General features: G+C 44.4%; 2 protein-coding genes across 2 annotated transcripts in view; one reads left to right on the top strand and one right to left on the bottom strand.

The window, feature by feature from the left end:
- The window catches only part of LOC124545527 (NACHT and WD repeat domain-containing protein 2-like), a 1,590,779-nt gene that overhangs the window by 267,622 nt on the left and 1,306,485 nt on the right, over positions 1-16,672 (top strand). The window contains exon 2 of the mRNA XM_047124475.1: positions 16,287-16,353. The gene's annotated coding sequence lies outside the window, so the exon portion shown is untranslated. The remainder of the gene's footprint in view (positions 1-16,286; positions 16,354-16,672) is intronic.
- The window catches only part of LOC124545528 (mediator of DNA damage checkpoint protein 1-like), a 430,822-nt gene that overhangs the window by 109,127 nt on the left and 305,023 nt on the right, over positions 1-16,672 (bottom strand). The window lies entirely within an intron of this gene.

Genomic DNA, 16,672 nt, shown 5'->3' with positions numbered 1-16,672 from the left:
GTCACGTTAATGTGACCACCTGTCAGAATCCTGAATAGCCAACGACATGTGCAGGGAGAGTATCAGCGATGTTCCGGAAGGTACCCGCTGGAATATGAAGCCGTGTCGACTTCGGAACCACGGGCAGCTGCGCTAGGTTTCTCGAATGAGGATCCGTGGCGTCAAGAACCCGACTGAGGTGGTCCCATCGATTCTCCATTGGCTTTAAATCCGGTGAGTTTGAGGGGCAGGGGAGCACGGTAAACTCCTCTTGGTGCACTTTGGACAACACACGTATGCTGTGAGCTATGTAACGTGTTGCATTGCCCTGCTGGTAGATACCATCGCGCTGAGGAAAAACAAACTGCATATCCTTTATGTCTTCCACAATGACGAGATCAGCCAAGAAGTTCCACAAAAACATTCCTTACACCATAACGTTTCCTTCTCCAGCCTTGTGTAGAACGTTGCAGGGTTTTTGCTTCCACAGGTTTCACGCCATACACACCAACATCCGCTTCGGAAATGCTTTCACCCTTGCCCGAAAGCCAACGACCGTGGCCTTTAGGACATCACATAAATCGGTCCGATTCCCCATTATTTTATGCCTACCCTCGACTTGATTTATATGCCGTCCACTATTTGTGCTGCCACCTACTGTCTGTGAGTGGTTATTGCACGTTGGCGTGGAACGCAGGCGGTGGTCAGATTAATGTAACTGGACAGTTTAGATACAATGATAAAATGAAGTATAAGATTTGAAAACAATGGATAACAAGAGGCTGATGAAAAATCTTCAGTTTGTTTTGACGAAAATCCAAAACCAAGATTTCATGGTTTGATGAAGTTAATAATGATCTACAAGAGTTGGGAATAATGGAGGAAGACTTAGAGAACAGAAATGAGTTCAGGAAAAAGATACAAATAGTCAAAGGTGTCTAGGAGGAAGCACTCCCATCCCCGCCCCCTGCCACGTCTTCACTGTTGTGTCCCCCCTACCCTCCATCTCTACACCCTTCATCTCCTTTCCCAAGGTGGCTTCCATCAACTCCCCCTCCTGGATGATGCCCTCTCTCCCTCCATTTATCCCTCCTATCAACTCTGATCCTCACTCCCCCTCCTTTCCTCTGTCCTTTTCCCGGGCTCCCTCTCCCCCTCCTTCCATCCTCTTTTTTCCCCACCTCCCTTCTCTCTGCCCCCTTCCCTCCCCTGAGTCCTTTTGCATTTCCCTCCTCTGCCTCCTCTCATTCCCTCTCACGTCTGCCCTGCCCCTCTCCCCCTTTATTAGTCCTCTCCCTCTTTGGTTCCCCCCCTCCTTTTCGTTTTTTTTCCTTCCTCCCTCCTTGTTGTCCCCCTCCTCCAGGTCCCCCCCCCCCCCCCATCTGCCTTTGGCTCGCGAGTGTCATCTTTGTGCCGCCCTTTTCATGCAGTGTTTTACAGTGAGTGTTCCGTGTTGTGTTTTTTGGGAAGTGTTGCGAACGGCCATCATACTGTCGCTGGGTGTGCTTTTTATCTCTTGTGAACAGAAACCGGACTGTCGCCGTGTTTTTTAATTGTGTGTGTACTATGTTACTCGTCTGATTCCTGTGTCTTTTAATAACATTGCCAACCCCTTTTGCTTTCTGTTTTACTTTCCGCATTTTTCCGCTTTACGTCACCGTTTTATCGCCTGTTTCTCTTGTTTCTTTTCTTCTTCCGTTTTTAAAATAAAAGCCTGTAGGCTGTAGAGCAGCGTACTAAGCTGCTGCCAGCCCGTCCCCTTTGGGGAGAATTGAAAATCAATAAAGGAAAAAAAAGTAGGAGGAAGCAAAAAATGGAGAGGAGAGACATGGATAGCAGAAAAAATGAACTACAGAGACGAACAAAGATTGAGATTTTGGAAATCCGTACAGGAAAAGAATTTACTGTCATAAACGAACTATTTCACGTCCCCTTGAGTTAGCCTAATTGGCACAACAAGAACAACAACAATAATAATAATAATAATAATAATAAAAATATTTGTACAACTTTTTCATTTGTTGTTTTCTAAAAATGTAAAAGGTGCAAATTTTACCTGAGCAGTTATGCCAACAGATATTTTGAAGAAAAGCATTAGAGGACCACGCGAAATCACAGACGCCAATTTAAGAATTTCGCGATCTTTTTATGGATATTTGCCAGACCAATAAATCGGCTCTCGTATGAAGCTGTAAACTGACCCGCAGCCCAGAGAGGAACGTGCCCGGCGCCCATTGGCTCTTTTCACGTTCCCGCTGGTTGCCACCGCGGAAGCGAAGCGGCGCTCAGCGGCGCTCAGCGGCGCGACGCCGGGCGATAAAACGCCGCGTTTGTTTTCACACGTCGCGTCGGCGCGCAGCGACTTTAAACACTGACCGGCACGTAACTGGCCGGATGCGATGCTCGTCTCGTGTGTGTGTGTGTGTGTGTGTGTGTGTGTGTGTATATGTGTGTGTGTGTATCTCGCGGGATCCACACTTCGCCCCACCCCTCTTCATCGTCTCTCTCTCTCTCTCTCTCTCTCTCTCTCTCTCTATCTATCTATCTATCTCCTCATCTCCTCTCCCTGTAACACGACACAAGTGCCGATCAACTCCATCAGCAAATTGCCGGCCAAACAGATCGAATGAGAGTAAATATTTGTGCTGACAAATCAGTCTGCTTCAAATGAAAAGAAACCACAGCACGGAAGTAACCATGTTTCCAAACTTCTTTCTGCTTACGATTTATCAGCAGTGTTTCGAAATCTGAAGGTTGTCTAACATCACCAGAGGTGTACAAATTCGCCAACGAACCTGCCTACCCCTGTCTCTCCCGCAACCATTAAAGCATCTCAATCTGTTGCAACGGAGACACAAGAGTCCACGTGTACTGAAGCACAGTGGTTGAAGCAGCATGGATTTCCACAAGCCCGCCAAGCTTCACAGGTCCCTTTTAGCCTGTCGCACCTAACAACAGGTTGCGCTGTCAATCGAACGTAACTACAAAATTGTCAGGTATATGTCTGCGTAAATAGTTTCACTTCAGCTCAGTTACCATAACGGTGGGAGCAACGATGAGAACAAACCAAAGTTAAAGGAGATAGAGGACAATTTAAGAATTGGGGAATGTACACTAGTCAGGAAACTGAGTCCAAATATATCCGTGGAAGTATTTTCATATGTTAACTAGGCAGCTTCCAATAAGTCAGTACGTGTCTCGCAATGCAGATTGAGTAAAATGTTACTAAACACTCAGTCGGGGACCCAAAATCGGTTGCATGTTTGTAAATTTGACCAGAAGTTTCCTCACTTCATAAATATTTTGGAAGAGGACAAAGAGACTGACAAATGTGTGAAAATCTGTGCTATGGACTTGACGTCACTTAGCTGTATACGAGCTTTCTAAATTTAGGGCAAACATTGATTGAAACAGAAAAAAAAAAACTCGGTGAGTCGATATTAGAAAAGCACAGTCTGATTTTACGCAACTTAGTGCGAAGAAAGCTTAGAATGGATCAAGCCTTCTCCTTTTCTTCTTTCAGACATATTTTTTTTAGCTTAACGTAACACTAAACACGAACTTCGTGTTTGCTAAAATGCGTTTGGGGTTTGCAGGATGAACTCTTTTGGCCAGTTAGAACGAATTCAACAAACCCAGAATACACAATATGAGTCATATAGGGCAGAGGATACAGAAATTAGAGTTCCACAATCTTATTTCAGTTGGCACTATGATATAATAGTCTTTTCGTTCCGTTGGGCACGCAGAATAGTATACCTCGGAATCAGATACAACGAAAATGAAGGTTCCAACATTAGCTGCAATAAAATAATATATTTCTGTATATGCTTCCCATGATAGGCTGGTTCCACTTATTGCCATTATGAAGTGACGTCCAGATGGAAGTGATGACCACATTACGTTTCTGCCATATATTAGTAATAATATTACTTTTCGGAGTTACCAACACATTGCAGAAACATATTACTATAGATGCAGCTGCACCTCACTTGCTAATGGCAGTAAGCGGAAATATTTAAGGAAATATATTACCTTATTGTAGCTAGCTTTGGAGCATAAATTTTCATTGTAATAGTCTTGCTCAGGTTTTTAGGTGAAAAGGATCTCTATTTACAGACATGTTTCTGTTTATTGCAGGAAACAAGTATTAGAGGTGACCTGATGATGGTTCGGATCGAGAACAGCCAGTATTGGTCGAAAGAAGATAAAGTTACAGAGGATACCGTTTGTATCTAAAATAAATAAATAAGCCGGAAAAACACCGAAAGGAAAAAAAAAAAGAAATAAAGGCCATAACTTTCTGGTCTACGATGACCTAAAATGTATTTCATTGAGGCTCGTGCTATTCGGGTAAAAAAGGACTTTTTGTCAACTTCCTAACCCTATTCATTGAAAGCGTACAGAATAAACTGATACGTAGGGTAGTATAATCGGAAGACGGCAGACAAGCAAGACTCCTGCTTGGACTGCGCATACCTTGGCTTGGATGCGAGTGGAGTTTATCTGTCAGTTCTGCTGAAAACGTGCGGCGGTTTGCCTGCCTGGCCGTTGGGCGAGCATGCGCAGGGCAAAAGCGGAACATCTGAATGTGATTACTCGTTAAACGAGAGATACCCATAGAGCTGTAATTGTCACCTCGCAGAAATAAACTTGTGGCTATAAAAACTTCTCTGTATATTCAAACTTCAATGCGTCACATTTTCTTCCCAGCAACGGACTTAGCGGAATCTTGATTATATAAACCTAGATTTTGGCTGTTTAGGAACCGGTGTACCTTCTACATCACGTTGCCGTCATTCTGAAAATTTTTGCCGCTGTGACAGTTCTCCTACGTTGACCGTCAGGACATCAATTTTACTCTAATAAATAATAAAGGTAGAAGAATTCACTGAAAAATGTTGTAATTAGTAACTTCCATGACCGTCTGTGGGGCAACCAATACTCTGGACGCCATGTCGAGTCGAGACGACAACAATGCTGTCAATATAATAAAAAGATAGTATACCAATCAGACTATCCCCTGTATAGTTGATCGAGTGACGCAATGTTAGCAGCTTTTACACCGATGAGACAAAACATTATGACCATCTGCTTAATGGCTTGTTTGTCCGTCTTCCGAACGAAATGTATCACTTGTTCTCCGTTTCAGGGATCCGACTGTTTGTTGGTACGTTTATAAAGCTATGTGACATTAGATGTCTACGCACAGGTCATGTAATTCGCGTAAGTAATGGGACGCTGATTTGCTCACGCGGTGATGGCGCCCGATAGCAACTCAGATGAAACTTCCTGGAAGTTGTGCACTCTGCTGCAAAATCTCATTCTGGAAACATCCCCCAGGCTGTGGCTAAGCCATGTCTCCGCAATATCCTTTCTTTCAGGAGTACTAGTTCTGCAAGTTTCGCAGGAGAGCTTCTGTAAAGCTTGGAATGTAGGAGACGAGGTACTGGCAGAAGTAAAGCTGTGCGGACGGGGCGTGAGTCGTCCTTGGGAAGCTCAGTTGGTAGAGCACTTGCCTGCGAAAGGCAAAAGTGCAGATTTCGAGTCTCGGCCCCACACACAGTTTTAATCTGCCAGGAAGTTTCATATCAGTGCACATTCCGCTGCAGAATGAAAATCTCAATCTGGAAACATCCCCCAGTCTGTGGCTAAGCCATGTGTCCGCAATATCCATTCTTTCAGGAGTGGTAGTTCTGCGAGGTTCGCAGGAAAGCTTCTGTAAAGCTTGGAATGTAGGAGACGAGGTACTGGCAGAAGTATAGCTGTGAGGATGGGGCGTGAGTCGTGCTTGGGTAGTTCAGTTTGTAGAGCACTTGCCCGTGAAAGGCAAAGGTCCTGGGTTCGAGTCTCGGCCCGGCACACAGTTTTAATCTGCCAGGAAGTTTCATATCAGCCCACACTCCGCTGCAGAGTAAAAATCTCATTCAAGCAACTCATTTGGTTTACATTTGAGTTACATCAGGCGAAATTCGTGAGTTCGCAATATTGTTTGTGATGTATTACTATGTTTACGACGTTGCTCATCGAGCCATATACACTATTCGCATTTCTATCTGCTACTCTCACACAATTAATGATAAGAACACAGAAATTCGGGGTCGCTACCTGCCCAAGCACTTCCTAAACATTTAGAAAAATATATAGCTGGAAAATATTAGTTTAATTGCTTTAATAATTTAATTACAAGTACGCAAATTTCTTTAACCAGCTAGATAAATAGCACTCCATGTCGTGCATGAAGCAACTTGATTAATTCAGGATTGGAAATCGGAGTAAGGGGATAAGCTCGACACCAAAGAATTTATCTTACACGTAGATTATTTACTGTAACTAAATATTTGGTTACACATTCTAACTACACATAACTGGTGCCTGATTCGAAATATTTAAGTAAGAATTACGTGGGAATGGAACAGAGCACAATTTAACTGCAACAAGAAGAAACACAGAAGACGGGGGTGGGAGACAATTATACTACCACCTCTTTTGCATTAATACCATAAAAATATCTCAGTGAGATTTGCGTTACGATTCTACACATGCACTATTATTTACAGAGGTTTAACCAATGCGCAAGGCTGTGCGATAATTACACTCCTGGAAATTGAAATAAGAACACCGTGAATTCATTGTCCCAGGAAGGGGAAACTTTATTGACACATTCCTGGGGTCAGATACATCACATGATCACACTGACAGAACCACAGGCACATAGACACAGGCAACACAGCATGCACAATGTCGGCACTAGTACAGTGTATATCCACCTTTCGCAGCAATGCAGGCTGCTATTCTCCCATGGAGACGATCGTAGAGATTCTGCATGTAGTCCTGTGGAACGGCTTGCCATGCCATTTCCACCTGGCGCCTCAGTTGGACCAGCGTTCGTGCTGGACGTGCAGACCGCGTGAGACGACGCTTCATCCAGCCCAAAACATGCTCAATGGGGGACAGATCCGGAGATCTTGCTGGCCAGGGTAGTTGACTTACACCTTCTAGAGCACGTTGGGTGGCACGGGATACATGCGGACGTGCATTGTCCTGTTGGAACAGCAAGTTCCCTTGCCGGTCTAGGAATGGTAGAACGATGGGTTCGATGACGGTTTGGATGTACCGTGCACTATTCAGTGTCCCCTTGACGATCACCAGTGGTGTACGGCCAGTGTAGGAGATCGCTCCCCACACCATGATGCCGGGTGTTGGCCCTGTGTGCCTCGGTCGTACGCAGTCCTGATTGTGGCGCTCACCTGCACGGCGCCAAACACGCATACGACCATCATTGGCACCAAGGCAGAAGCGACTCTCATCGCTGAAGACGACACGTCTCCATTCGTCCCTCCATTCACGCCTGTCGCGACACCACTGGAGGCGGGCTGCACGATGTTGAGGCGTGAGCGGAAGACGGCCTAACGGTGTGCGGGACCGTAGCCCAGCTTCATGGAGACGGTTGCGAATGGTCCTCGCCGATACCCCAGGAGCAACAGTGTCCCTAATTTGCTGGGAAGTGGCGGTGCGGTCCCCTACGGCACTGCGTAGGATCCTACGGTCTTGGCGTGCATCCGTGCGTCGCTGCGCTCCGGTCCCAGGTCGACGGGCACGTGCACCTTCCGCCGACCACTGGCGACAACATCGATGTACTGTGGAGACCTCACGCCCCACGTGTTGAGCAATTCGGCGGTACGTCCACCCGGCCTCCCGCATGCCCACTATACGCCCTCGCTCAAAGTCCGTCAGCTGCACATACGGTTCACGTCCACGCTGTCGCGGCATGATACCAGTGTTAAAGACTGCGATGGAGCTCCGTATGCCACGGCAAACTGGCTGACACTGACGGCGGCGGTGCACAAATGCTGCGCAGCTAGCGCCATTCGACGGCCAACACCGCGGTTCCTGGTGTGTCAGCTGTGCCGTGCGTGTGATCATTGCTTGTACAGCCCTCTCGCAGTGTCCGGAGCAAGTATGGTGGGTCTGACACACCGGTGTCAATGTGTTCTTTTTTCCATTTCCAGGAGTGTATTTAACATACTAACTGCGTCTGCTGTGTGCAAACGGCCGAACTAGAGCACGTGGTGCATTCTGACTCAAACTGTTGTGCTGCTTTGTATAGAGCGCACGAAAGAACAGATAGTCTTGCAGAAATTGTATCTGATTAAACACGCAAAATGTTAAAATAAAGCATACTGCCGCACCGTAGTGGACCACAAGGCTCATTGATTACCAAACACGTGGCACAAAATCGACACTCAAAGACAAAAGCAATTTGCACAAAATATAAGATTAAAAGTCATTGAAAAAAGTAACTCGCTTCACACGCTTCAGTTAAGCTGAAGTTCTTAAGTATTTCACTAGTTAAACATAACGAAGTCCTAACTCGATCTGCTTCCTATCACCTGAAACACCACTTAAGAGCTACGATCCGTACTCACCAACCGTTCACCGAACAGTGCCGCTTTCTCTCACGAGATTACCTAGCTGCCCGTGCAGCGGAAGCTACCAGAGGGGTAGCCCTCCGTCATCAACCTCACACACAAAAACAGCCTTCGACTAAGATGGGTAAACGTCTCTGTTCAGGTACTGGAAACCTAGGCTGGTCATCCTGTGCTCTCTTCAAACGAGAAGCAACATCGTCTGCTGCCAGCAGCCGATGACCAACTCAGCGTTCCCCACAAAACAAAATTGAAACCCCACATTGAAACACACATATAGTATTCAATATGCCTAATTTGAGTGCTCATTCTTTCTGGAAGAGTTCGTGAATTGAGCTAAAATCATGTAGTAGTATGAATAAGTTACACCGAATTTTTACGAAACGACTTCACAGAGACGTATCATGCTTCTCAAACCACTGTAGCGCGATTTTGGCTGCGAGACACGGATAATTATACTGGTGAAAAATGAAATCACTGTCGGGGAAGACATCAAGCTTGAAGGTATGTAGTTGGTTCATAGCTGTCAGCGTGTCTTCGAATACTACCGCAGGTCTCATGCAAGCGCAGGAGACTCTCTCTTGGCATAATACTGCTACCACTAGCCTGCGCCCGTGGTGCGCTGCACGTTTCGAACGGCATTTAACCTCCATAACAACGTTTGTGGAGACGACCATCGACTTAAGGGGCTCCGGAAGGGCTCAAAATCATGAAAAGTTCAATTTTTACTTTTTTGCGTTTTCTGAATCTGCAGACTGTTACCTTTTAATAGATGTATAATTTATTCAATTCTGAAGACTACAACTATTTTTAAATTTTTTTTTGAAATGTGTTCTACATGGGCGTGACCCACTGTGGCGCTGTTAAACTGCTGTCAAATGGTGTTATTATTAACGTCCGTGTTCATCAGGTACATTTTAGTGATGTGAGATAAAGTATGTGTTGTGGCTAACCTGTGATGGTTCAATATTATCGCTGGTGTGATTGTCGATTGTTTCGTGTTTATTTACTCTGTCGTTATCTCGAAAATATTCGTAATTAATTCTGTTTCTTGAGTCTCTGTTTTGTTGAAGTATAGTAATGAGTAAAAGTAAAGTTATTAGAAATCCTCTGAAGGCTTTTAAGAAAAGGAGAAATGTTGGAAAGCCAAAGGTATGTGTTATTACTGTAAACAATAAAGACGATAACCAAGTGAGTGAACCTAACCTCTCAAGTACACCTGCCCATAGCAGTCAAAGTGGGAAAGAAAATACTTCACAGAAGAAGCTTGGTTCAGTGAGTGAAAACTATGAATGTTTTATGGGCGAATCGGATGTGAATGAAATATTTGATATGTCGGTTCTCAAAGGAATTTTTTCAAACTTGTAAGATGTATTCATTGTAGTGAAGTTGGTCTGGAACTCTCCATAATAAAGCACGTAGGACTTGCTAGTGAAATACAACTGAAATGTGATAAGTGTTCATACATGACCACCTTTTGGAAAAGTGTTGCAGTAACTGCAACTGAAGAAAATGGTAGCAAAATCTACGAACACAACAACGAGCGATGCTTGCTTTGACAAGGAACGCCTTCGGGCTGCAGACAGGGCTGTAAAGAGTCTAGAAATACAAGCAAGAGTAAACAGGAGGAGGAACAAGAGGAAGCTGGAGGAGGAGTTTGCAGAGGATGAAGATAATCCATCCTATGGACCTGGAATGCACTGAAAAGTAAATCCAATCTTTGTCGCTCGATTCCCAAAACTTATTTTCTCATACTAATTACATGTTTTCTAAGGGTCTTCCAAACATATTTGCTTCAAACTTTCAGTAAATGTTACACAGTACCTTCTGCATAATTTAACACAGCCTTTTTCCAAAAAAACTGTATATTTTTGAATATATAAATAAAAAATTGCAAAAAAATGTTGTGAATTTTCATTACAATTGAAAAAAAAAAATCATCTTTAATAACTGAACTAAAATTTTGTAAAATCCCTGTGTTAGGTTGTAGCCCATATTCCAACAAATAATCTGTAAAAAGTTCAACTTCCTACCTCAAATACTTTGTGAGGAAAGATGTAATTTATAAGCGTTATTTTAACATTGCAAGTATAGGGCGTTCCGCAGCCCCTTAATGTGGCAAAAATGTGATTCACCCGAACAGCCGACAGGTTTTCATTGATCGACTGTTGAATCCCTTTGGTCCAGTGCCCACTGCAAACGTAATTGGCGATTTCATTGGGTCAACGTGTGAGCACGTAGGGGTGGTCTGCTGCGGAGCTCCATTTTCAACAATGTACAATGAACGGTGTGCAGCGAAACACTTGTGCGTGCACCAGCACTGCGCTATTTCGGGCAGAAATGTCACGAATCACAATCTATCCGACTTTGCAAAGCAAACAAGTCTCCAATCCGCACGTTCTGTGGCGAGTCGTGGACGTCCAATCATTCTGCGCCTAGTGATGGTTTCAGTGTCCTTTTACCTCTTCTCGAAGATTCTCACGTCAGTAACACGTGAAGTATTGGCCAGGTTCGTCGGTTTCGAGATACTCGTTCACAGGCTCTGCGTATAAATAATTTGGGCTTTGTCAAAGTCGCTTATGTCAATGGGTTTCCTCAAATGCAGCACATGTGTTCGCCAGCGTGATCCCCCGTCCGTGTCTGCTCCGTTTTCATGCTTTTGTTACCGCGTCACGTGCTCGCAACGCGACAAAGCACCATCCGGCGTGCGGTCGGCAATGGTCATAATGTTTTCCCATCACTGTATTATGTTCAGCATTGAATCTGATTTGAATTGAAACATTGCAGACTCACCAGGGATATATACGGCGTAGTTTGTATTAATTATTCGAATATATATTTAGAAAGTGGTTACAACAGTTTTCGCTATTTTTAGTGGCTTGAAAGTGTCTTAATGAAAGTATGGCAGTGTGATAACTGATCTGAAATTTACTATACTGAACACTTCTCACGTGGAAAAATAATTGTGACAGGACCAAAATATTCATTCTTAAGAGCAATCGTGGCAAAAGATAATTTCTGAGATTTGCGTAGTATCGATTTTAACGCAGTCAGATGATGATACTGCGCATATCAGTGAAGATGGTACATTAATAACACATTACGAATATTTTGGGGACTCAAATACACTACTGGCCATTAAAACTGCTACAGCAATAAGAAAGGCAGATGATCAACGGGAATTCATTCGACAAATATATTATACTAGAACTGACATGTGATTACATTTTCACGCAATTTGGGTGCATAGATCCTGAGAAAACTCTGGCCGTAATAACGGCCTTAATAGGCCTGGGCATTGAGTCAAACAGAGCTTGGATGGCGTGTACAGGTACAGCTGCCCATGCAGCTTCAACACCATACCACAGTTCATCAAGAATAGTGACCGGCGTATTGTGAGGAGCCAGTTCCTCGGTCACCATTGACCAGACGTTTTCAATTGGTGAGAGATCTGGAGAATGTGCTGGTCAGGGCAGCAGTCGAACATTTTCTGTATCCAGAAAGGCCCGTACAGGACCTGCAACATGCGGTCGTGCATTATCCTGCTGAAATGTAGGGTTTCGCAGGAATCGAATGAAGGGTAGAACCACGGGTCGTAACACATCTGAAATGTAACGTCCACTGTTCAAAGTGCCGTCAATGCAAACAAGAGGTGTCCGAGACGTGTAACCAATGGCACCCCATACCATCACGCCGGGTGATACGCCAGTACGGCGATGACGAATACACGCTTCCAATATGCGTTCAACGCGATGTCGCCAAACACGGATGCGACCATTATGATGCTGTAAACAGAACCTGGATTCATCCGAAAAAATGACGTTTAGCCCTTCGTTTACCCAGGATCGTCGTTTAGTACACCATAGCAGGCGCTACTGTCTGTGCTGCAGCGTCAAGGGTAACCGCAGCCATGGTCTCCGAGCTGATAGTCCATGCTGCTGCAAACGTCGTTTAACTGTTTGTGCAGATGGTTGTTGTCTTGCAGACGTCCCCGTCTGTTGACTCAGGGATCGCGACGTGGCTGCACGATCCGTTACAGCCATGCGGATAAGATGCCTGTCATCTCGACTGCTAGTGATACGAGGGCGTTGGGATCCAGCACGGCGTTTCGTATTACCGTCCTGATCACACCGATTCCATATTATGCTAACAGTCATTGGATCTCGACCAACGCGAGCAGGAATGTCGCGATACGATAAACCACAATCGCGATAGGCTACAATCCGATCTTTATCGAAGTCGGAAACGTGATGGTACGCATTTCTCCTCCTTGCACGAGGCATCACAACAACGTTTCACCAGGCAACTCCGGTCATCTGCTGTTTGTGTATGAGAAATCGGTTGGACACTTTCCTCATGTCAGCACGTTGTGTCGCCACCGGTGCCAACCATGTGTGAATGCTCTGAAAAGCTAATCATTTGCATATCACAACATCTTGTTCTTGTCGGTTAAATTGTAGCGCGTCATCTTCGTGGTGTAGCAATTTTAATGTGCAGTAGTGTACTATGCCCCAGACGCAGGTAGTTTCACTCGAGCTAAAGAACTTAATTATTTCTGGGTTGGGAGTGTGTGAGCAGCGATACAGTTTTAAATATTCCCACACACCTCCCGATAGGAGAATCACGACATCGCGCAAGACGAGAGAAGTCACGACCGTACGGGTGCTTATACAGGGTGATTCAAAAGTAGCTATACACACCTTGTCGGAGCATCATATTGTGTCGGCTACTGTGTGACTCAGCGCCGACATGAACAAGGAAGGAGAGAAGGTGCGATGACCGGTGTCAGGAATCCAAAATCACCTGTACAAAACACTTTCTAATTAACAGGACAGTTTATTTCTAAAAAGAGAAGATACGTGGCTTAACTTCTTGTTGTGAGGTATCTTGATGTTCTTCCAATGCCTCCTACTTGCAATTACTTTTATCCAGTATTGCCACTCGCAGAAAACGCAAGCAAGGTATCGTCTACCTGTTACTGAGTACTGATACTACCGAAGTCTGCGACCGAACTAGGGTTGGGCGGATGGTTAAGTCAGCGTTGACAAGGGGCGCTGAATGTATTTCTGGAGGTGTGGCGATGCCCGCTCTTTCCATTGGTGCGCGTCAGCGCCTTCTCGATGCCGTTTCGCGGCGCTGCGCTGGTCGGTGAGCAGCCGAATTTTCAGGACTGCAGATAATGTACGCATCAAAGTAGGAGTAAAATGTTGAATAAAGTTTTGTCTGAAATTGACTTATTCAGGTTTCTGTTATTTTTTATTTATTTATTTATGGTTCTGAGGAACCACATTAAGGAGAAGTCTCCATGGTCATGGAACGAGTCAATAAATGAAATTCTAACACGATAGTGGAAACAGATAAAACGAAATATAAGAAACATATACAAGCGACAATTCGTAAGTTTCAATAAAGAAAATCAACAATGTAACACTGGAATTTGCTTAATTTTTCAGTTCTTCCAGGAGCTCCTCGACAGAATAGAAGGAGTGAGACATGGGAAAACTCTTCCGTTTGGACTTAAAAGTGTTTGGGCTACTGCTAATATTTTTGAGTTCTTCTGGTAGCTTATTGAAAATGGATGCAGCAGAATAGTGCTCTCCTTTCTGCACAAGAGTCAAGGAAGTGCATTCCACATGCAGATTTGATTTCTGCGTAGTATTAACTGAGTGAAAGCTGCTAACTCTTGGGAATAAGCTAACATTGCTAACAACAAACGACATTAAAGAAAATATATACTGTGAGGGCAATGTCAGAATTCCTACTGAATAGGGGTCGACAAGAGGTTCTCGGACTTACACCACACATAGCTCGAACAGCCCGTTTTTGAGTCAAAAATACCCTTTTTGAATCAGAAGAATTACCCCAAAAAATAATAACATATGACATAAGCGTATGAAAATATGCGAAGTAGACTACTTTTCGTGTTGAAGTGTCACTTATTTCAGATACTGTTCTGATGGTATATAAAACAGCATTTAGTTTCTGAACAAGAGCCTGAACATGGGCTTTCCACAACAGCTTACTATCTATCCGAACGTCTAGGAACTTGAACTGTTCCGTGTCGCTTATAATACGCCCATTCTGTCTGATCAAAATATCGGTTCTTGTTGAATTGTGAGTTAGAAACTGTAAAAACTGAGTCTTACTGCGATTTAGCATCAAATTGTTTTCTACAAGCCACGAACGTATTTCATAAACTACATTATTTGACACTGTTTCAATATTACACACAAGATCCTTCACTACCAAGCTGGTGTCGTAACATATACATCATGGGAGAGTACAGACTTTTGACGTGTGGTGTTCGCCTGCATATCGACTGATGTTGCTGTGTACACGGTTTTACAACGCTCGATAGATTCTGGCACGAGATGCCTCCGTCTACTTGATTTCGGTGTGCTCCATTGTACTCTATGTCGCTGTTGTTGTATAGCGGCACCAGACGTATATTCATCCTGTCGGTAGTTCATACCCTGCTGTCGTTGTAGACGGTACGATAGCGTACTCGCACGGTGAATACGAGCGTATGCACATCCTTTACGGCGCAGCAGAGGACAATGGACGAGCAGCACACTACGGTATAAGTAAATGTTTCTAAACAGAAGTGTACCAAACCATCAGACTTTCACAGCTGTGGACGTTTAAGGAAATATGGCAGGGTTGAGTCGGCCTCAGCTGGATGGATTGGGTGTCGAGAAGGTCCGACCATAAGACACGTCGTATGGGTGCTACTGTAGTGGTCCCTCAGTCAGCTGTATGGCGCCTGCTTCGTAGACAGCAATTTCACCCTTTTTACCTGCAAAACATACAGGAGCGGACACGTGTAGACCGCCCTAGTTCTCAGAATTTCTGTCAGTTGTTTCTTGAGCGCCAGACTGCTGGTCTACAATGCGGTCATCGGGTACTGTTTACAGATGACAGTCTCTTTACCGGTGCGGATCCGTGAATACTCAACACATGCACGTGTGGGCGTATGAGAATCCTCGCTTGACTTCAGTACGAGGATATCAACATCCTTCTGCAGAGAAACATTTCGTGTGGTATAGTGGACACCCAGTTACACAGACAGCATGCTATTCTACAGCGCCTCACTAGCAGAGTTTATCGAGAGGTAGTGGAACATGAATTGGTTCGTCACATTCGTGTTGTCTCACTCGCTACGCGAACCAACGTACGGTTTATGCACAGCGGTGCCTCTGCATATTTCAGTCGGGGCAGGTGGTGGGGGCGGGGGGAGGAGCAAGTAATTATGTGTCGCTTACCCCGATAAGTGTACAGATCGTGCAGGACCAGTTGTGTGCCTGGACTTTGTTGCCGTCAAAGTAGCTCGTGTATAGTGTTGTAACTGAGAGTGTAGTACAATTACAGGAGCGGACTAACAATGGCTCTGTAACTGTGTAGAATTAGGTGAACGGAACTTGAAACATCTGCAGTCTTCGTGTACATGGGTATCGTTTCGAACACGTTCTGGGGTAAATGTGAAGTACGTATTTGTGTTGAATGTCGGCTCCCTTCGTGTCGTTGCCTTCTGAGAAGAATTAATTTTGTGTTGTTTGCGTTGCATTTGTGATCCCAACTCCCGTGCTTAAATCACAAATAATGTAATTTCAGACAAAACGTTAATTAATATTTTACTTTTATTTGGACGCATACATGAGAACCTTGAAGACCGTGCAGTTACTTCTGAATCTCCCTGCACACAGTCGTTTTTGCGAATAGGACAGTAAAGGGGACGAACGGCAATGGTGGAAGGTACCCTTCGTCATGCATCTAATAGCGGCTTACTACGTATGTAGATGTAAATGTAATTTTATTTCTCGTGCTTTTCAGTTAGCTGCTAAACATGTCATAGATCTAATTTTTGCATCTCTCTTACAGACGAGATCAACTCAGATGCTTGGACCTGTCTTCGAAGGTCCGCAGTCTGCTTCACACATCTAAAACCGTGAGTGTCTGATAGCTAAATAGATCCTTTTCAATGGATAATCACGTAGATTAACTGTGTACACTATGTAACGGGATATGATAATATAATATTTGAAAAACGGGAATGTGGTAATAGAACCATAAATGATATAGTTACGGGAGGATTTCAGTTCTGTCGTAAGAATGACAGAGCAAGAAGGCTGTGTGAGTTAGGAAATAAATTTCAGCTGGTAATTAGAAAACCACAAGAGGAAGAGATCTCCTTGGAAAAGGCCTCGAGACACGGGAAGATTCTAGCTCGGTTCCATCATGGAGGAACTCAGATTCAGAAATTAGAT

The sequence above is a fragment of the Schistocerca americana genome, chromosome 8, assembly GCF_021461395.2.
Source record: "Schistocerca americana isolate TAMUIC-IGC-003095 chromosome 8, iqSchAmer2.1, whole genome shotgun sequence".
NCBI classification, from domain to species: Eukaryota; Metazoa; Arthropoda; class Insecta; order Orthoptera; family Acrididae; genus Schistocerca; species Schistocerca americana.
Note: the sequence above shows the minus strand (reverse complement) of the source record. Positions and strands in the feature narration are given on the sequence as shown.